Below are 6,938 nucleotides of genomic sequence, written 5' to 3' on the forward strand. Positions count from 1 at the left end.
CTAATGTTGAACCATCCTTGCATACCTAGTATGAATCCTACTTGGTCGTGGTATATTATTTTTTTGATATGATGCTGAATTCTATTGGCTAGAATTTTGTTAAGAATTCTTCCATCTATATTCATGAGAGATATTGGTCTGTAATTTTATTTTTTTGTGATGTCTTTGCCTGATTTTGGTATCAGAGTTATGCTGGCTTCATAGAATGAATTTGGAAGCAACACTCTAACTTTTTGAAATTAACATTTCACTGTCTCGATAAACAGTGGAGGGAAATATTTGTACAGACTGATCTATAGAGATTGAAAGAAAAAGAAATGTTTCCCAGCATCAAATCTTGGTAATAGCTGGAATTCACAAAGCCAAGATGACTCTGGCTTTGAAAACTGGTTTAATATTGCTGTCTTTTGTTCCCATTCACCCCTGTTAATAAGGACAATTAGTGGACTGTGCAATTATTTTGAACTTCTGGAATTTTTGCTTCTAGTAGTCAGTCATGCCTGGATCCACTGCAGTTCACATCTTCCTTTTATTGGTTAACAATCACAGTCTGGAAATATATATATATATACAGCTTCTTTCTAAGGTGAGAAGCCAGTAAGTGAAAAAGATCATCGAAAGCACTTGCTCTGTTTGGAGAACCCTGACATTTAGAAAGGATAGTGCTTCATTACTCACAAAGAAAGATCTGCCCAGTGGTGTTTCTGTTCTGTCAGCCATTCTCTAATATTTCCATTTACCTGCTCAGCAGAGGGAAGGCTTAGGAAGCCAGCATCCCTGATAAAGTGCTTCTTTCATCTCATAGATCTAGGGCATAAGAGTTCTGAGCATGCCTCACACCAGGGCTCCAAAATGAGTATGCCCTGCTCATTCCTTTTTAAACAGAGCAGTTTATACGGGTGTAAAGAAAATCTTTGGACATAGGAGCTCATCCAAAATTGTGAATTAAAATATGTCTGTTGTTGTTAGTTGCCATTGAATTGATTCCAACTCATGGCAACCATATGTGTGCAGAGTGGAACTACTCCACAGAGTTTTCAGGGCTGTGATCTTTCAGAAGCAGAACGTCAGGCCTTTCTTTTGAGACACCTCTGGGTGGGTTTGAACTGCCAGCCTTTCCACTAGTAGTCAAGTGCTGAACGGTTTGCACCAGCCAGAGACTCCACAAATTTATGTTTAGAGAAGTGGAATTTCAATTTTCTTTCAGGCCTGTAAACTAGAATACTAGTATTTTCTGGATTCATTCAAAATTCATGTGTCATGGGTGAATACTAATAACCTCACAGCAGGTTTAAGTGAAGAAATGCCTTATTCTCCACTTTCTGGGAGATCTCAAGAACCTATCCTAGATTTCAAAACTTAACAGAAAAGTGGCTACTCCAGCATGAAAGCCTATATTATGTTCCTGATCACTCACTGAGAGCCTTAGTAAATATTACTGGACATACAATGTTTACCCGAATATTTCTGAATCTATGGGTGATTAGAGGTGGCAAGTTAAAAGGTGTGATGGAGGCAAGTTAAAAGGAAGAAGGTTAAGTAGATTAGAGAAAGTTTGAGAAAAGCTATTTGAGGAAGATAAAAAGCAAAAGAAACAATAACTTGCACCTTATCTGATAGCTGTGACTAAAAAAAATAAAACTCACACTAAATAGTATACCCACACCATAAAATAATTTATGTTCATAACATTACCAAGACATAAAAACAAATCCAGTATTTTCTTTAAGAAGTCAGAAAAATGTTCTCGTAATAGATACAACGGGCAGTGGGAAAGGGAGAAATAAGCCTCAGGTACTTGGAAAGTTATCTGATGTTAAACATCTGAGTACTGAATAAATGAGATGTCACTAAATCTCACAAGCAATATTCACTTGGTTATGTCCTGCCTGCTTTTTGTAAGCCTGGACAAGCAACTCCTCTGTGCCTTGGTTTCCTCGACCTAAAATTATGGAATTAGAATACTAAGTAAGGTTCCTTTTAGTTCTAAAACTTTGCAGCGACATGATTTCGTTTCTGATAGCCAATTCCACTATCAAATTACTTCTTAATATACTGCAGAACAGCAGAGAGCCTCTCTACCTGCAGCTCTAACAGATCAGACACAGTCTAGAGGAAAAAAAAAAAAATTGAGTCCTGGTGTAATGTTCTAGCTCTACAACCCTGATGAATTGTTTCAACTGAAATTTTCAGTCAAATAATTCTTCATCTGCCACCAAATGTATGTAGACAGCTTTTATATAAGCCTTAAAATAAAAACTGAAGGATGAGGCAGCAGAAAGTAAAGGCACTCCTAGAGAGAGAGAAAGAGCTGAAGACATTTCTCCCTGTGTATTCTATGGTACAATCACAGTGTTATTTCTTGGGTTTCCACTGGCTCTCTTTTCTCTTGGGGAGGTAGAAGGACTAGCTGTATTTGTCTGCTAATGAAGCTAGGTGTGGTTAGTTATATACTTCTTAGCAATAACAAAGTTCTATGGCAGAACCAACTCCCCTTGAGTGTTAATGTGACCCCAAAATATTACAAAAAAAAAGCTTCTTAAGAATGAGAGTTTTCCCAAAGAGAGAAGGCAAAGGCTTAAAACTTTAAAATATCGAGGAAAAACATCTAAGAATAGCTTAAGATGCCATTAGAAAACTTAAAAACAAGGTGAGTAAATTGAGACTAATTCAGGGAAATGAGGATAACTTTACAAACATGAATGACGTAAGTTGGATCTGAATGATTAGCCCATATTTTCTCTCAAAAGTCAGTGAAGAGTTGGAACTTGAATAATACAGGAAACTTTACTTGACAAGTAAAACTGAGACAAAGCCAAGAAACTTTTAAACAGGTTCAAACAATCAGGCTCTGTAGACAGGCAAGAAGGTGGAAGGAAAGTTATGCAATAGAGGTGACCCAGAATCTCAATTCACCATTGAAGACTTGATGTAGAAATCAGGTATTTACATAGGCATTTTGGATCCATGAATACGAAGACAAAATAGGTGAGAGAAGGAAATGAGATCTGAGAACCTAAAATTATCATGGATTGAAGAAAAGAGCCGACTTAGGAAAATTTCAGTCATGACTTTTAATTCTATTAAGACTATTAAATCTATTAAGACAAGTCTCTCTTGCTTGAGAAGCCAAGGATGAGGAGATGTTATAAGAAGAAGTGAGTCTCTAAAAGGGAATAGAAAAAGGGGGAGAAAACCCTCTGTCTGATAAATACCACATATATGTTAGGATTGCCTGAATGACAAAATTTGGTCTGAAGATATTACGGCTTTACAGCTCTGTTCCCAACGCCTTCTGAAAACAATTTTCTGTCTCTACTACCATTAGCCCATCTCCTCTCTTTAGGAGCAGAAATGAGACAGAGTGCAGATGTGCGAGGTATTAGGTCTTTACAGGAACATGTGGGAGATGAAGCCTGGATGGATACTGATTAGGGTATCAAAAGAGCAGCACACCTGGAGGTGTGTAATTTACTTGTAAAGCTGAGACGACACAGCCCTGTGATGTTTATGGCAGAATGTCTTTTCCTACTGAGACCAGGAAACTCTGACAACTGATAGGGAAAGCATTGCGGACTTTTCTAATCCCCCTTTCTATATGCTGACAGTCCACAACTCCCAGGCTGCTGAGGTTTCAAATTGTACTCAATGGATTGGTTATGTCACTGTAAGAAACACAAATCCATTGATAGTAAACATTTACACCCAAGGTTATGCCAACTTTTATCCAGATGGATGATAAAATGAAAACAACCATCTAGTGAAATAGCAATATATCTGAGACAGGAAAAAATTGCAACCTGGAATGATTTTGACTGCAGGAATAGACATTCCAGGCATGATAAAAAATTTCATATGGTAATGTTGACAGATAAAAGAATGTTAGGGAATTTGAGATAATTAAGTTATAAGAATGTCAACTGATCCATATTTCAGATTTCCCAGTCCCTTTGCTCAGCTGGCTGCATTCACTGTCCAAAGGGCAGTCATTCAACTATCTGCCAGGGCTCATCCTGAAAAGACACTGCGAAAAATAAAAACACGAACAAAGGATTTTGTGCAGCATTCTGTTTCTTTAAGTAAACTAATAAAGGAAAGGGGTTGCTGATTTAGCATTCTCTGGGATCTCAACAGTATCCTGTTGGTCCTGGAGGTCATATTTGCTGGTTTTAGAATTCACCTAACAAAATGGCAAATTTTCTTTTCTAAGATATGTCAGATCAGCAGGTCCATAAACTTATTGATCAATGAATGCTGTTGCTCCACGTAGAGTTCTTAGATTCTTGTTAAATTTCCATATATTACTCCATATGCCTCTTTGTCCAGTCCTAAAGCCAGCTCTGGACCATAATCCCTTGAAGGGTGGTTGGTTGGACACTCCACTGCTTGGCAAAAGTATAGTAAACACACCTTAAAATCAATCCTCTCTTTGAAACCTAGCCCATTGATTTTTATTTCAACTGAAGTATCTGCGTTGTCTTCTCAATGCTGTCTGTTTCCTAGAAGAATCCTCAGTCCCTCAGGCAAACAGATACATAAGTAATCTTCACCAATATCTTGGACATGCTGAGATACAACCTAAATCCCAGGGTAAACAACAGAGCTTAGTCTCCAGCCGGGGCTTCTGCTGCTCTCCCATCTCAGAAATTTTCATGTATTAATTATATGGCGTCAGAGGTGGGGCCAAGACGGTGGAGTAGTCAGATACTTCTGGTGGTCCTTCTTACAACAAAGACCCAAAAAACAAGTGAATCAATTATATACAACAATCTAGGAGCTCTGAACATCAAAGGCAAAGTTGAGGAATTGGACTGTGTGGCAGGGGGAGGGAGAGATGGTTCAGAAACAGCTGGGAGTTGCCAGACCTGACCCGATGAGAGCCTGAGCCCTTCAGGCCAGATCAGCTCGTGGTGCTCGGTGAGACAGGCAAGCCCAGCAGTGCTCAGGAGGTGTTTTCCACACTGAGAGAGACCCAGAAGCAGAAAGTCTACCAGCCATCCAGAACCAGTGAGAAGCAGTCCTCAATCAGCGAAAGGTAAGTACTTATGTCTGGCCTACCACGCAGATCAAAAACACCCCCCCACCTTAGGGAAAAACCTCTCTCCCATTTACCTCCTTGCTCCCTGCTCTGCACTGGGTCTGGGACTGGCTTCAGCAACTGCCAAGTCCCCTGGGCCAGAAGTAGGACTCGTCATGTGTCCTGAGCCATTTTCCTGGCCTTGGAGAGTGAACAAATTAACAAACGGGGGAAAAAATAATCTGCCAGCTCCCCTAAGCCAGGAACTTAGGGTAGGCACAGCTCCTTTGCCTAGGCACAGGCATAATGGGTCCACGGACTTTGAGTGCCTTTCATGCAGGCCCATTTCAACAGCGTAGGCCCTCATTACCACGGTACAAACAGGATATATACCTGAAGTCTAACTTCAACTGTTTCAGCTGTGAAGTGGCAGGTTCCTGACATTTGACACTGCTCTGCCCATTAAGCAGGGTCTTCACCTACCCACATCAGGGGCCTGAGGGAGGACTGGTGGCTCCACCCATGCCACCTAGCCACCTGAGACAGGGGCCCAAGAATAAGTGGTGCCCCCCAGTCCTTACAGCAAACAGCATTGGGTGCTCATAGTCTGGCTGCAAAACCCATCCACCTACGCGCTCTAGGGAACAGAGACACACTTTCCTCCCGGACACTGAGAGGTGGTGGTTGGCCCCCTGCCTTGCTCAGTGCGTGACCCCCTGCTGCAGCCAGATGCCTGTGCCTACACCAATCACCCATGCCTGTCTAGGACTGGAGGTGAGAGCCTGCACCACACACTTGGTGGCCAACTACCTGGACACCTGAGCTGAATCCATAGAGGAGGAGTGGTCAGGCTCCTGAGTTCACATACTTAGTGACAGGTCTGGCCACCTGGTGGCAAGACGTTGGAGCTTCAGGGGTGCTGGTGGTTGGGCTAGCTCACATGAGTAGCCTATCTGGGCATATCAAAACAAAACAGAACAAGAAGCTAGGACACAGTAAGCAAACATAAACTAAATAAATATAATAACTTATTGATGGCTTGGAGACAACAGTCAATATCAAATCAAAGAGGCAGACCATGATGGCTTCAGCAAGCTCCCAAAATAAAGAATCAAGAAATTTTCCTGAGGAAGAGAATTTCTTGGAATTACTGGCGGCAAAATACAAAAGATTAATACACAGAACTCTTCGAGAGATCAAGAAGGAGATCTGGCAAAATGCAGACGTAGCAAAAGAGGAATTTAATTATATAGCGTCAACTGCATTAGTACTTGAAGACTTGGATTCAACAAAAATAGTCTTTAGCCCAGCTTTGGTGGGCTGTACCTCTCAGTGACTGCAATTATTTGCCAGAATGATGGCACTCTCTCAAAAATTTTGACGTTAATTTTAATTTACTTTTAAAATAAGTAAATATTATACCATATATTTGTATAATATATTATAGCAATTATAGAGAAAAATAAAACTCATTTTAAAATTAATTTTCTTTTTATCTTGACAAAAAGTATTACAAAGCATCGATAGATATTTATTTAGTGCATACAATGGCCCAGGCACTAGGCTGAGTACAAGATTTTGTCATTTAACCCTCACAATTACCCTGTGAGGTGGGTATCATTAGTCTCCCCATTTTACAGATGAGCAAACTGAAGATCAACATGATTAAGCAACTTTCCCAAGGTCACAGTTGTTCATTTAGAAAATTTAGAAAGTCTCAGGGGGAAAAAGAAGAAAAATGAAATTTATTCCGAATCCTACCTCTCAAATTCAACCACTGTGGAAACTTTGATGAATTTATATATCTAAAAATGTACATTTTTAGGATCAACTTGTTATATTACCTGCCTTTTACTCAGTAATATATTTGAATGTTTCATGTCATATTTAATTACTGATATTGCATTCTATAGTTATACTA

The sequence above is a fragment of the Trichechus manatus genome, unplaced genomic scaffold (assembly GCF_000243295.1).
Source record: "Trichechus manatus latirostris isolate Lorelei unplaced genomic scaffold, TriManLat1.0 scaffold00257, whole genome shotgun sequence".
Taxonomy (NCBI): Eukaryota; Metazoa; Chordata; class Mammalia; order Sirenia; family Trichechidae; genus Trichechus; species Trichechus manatus.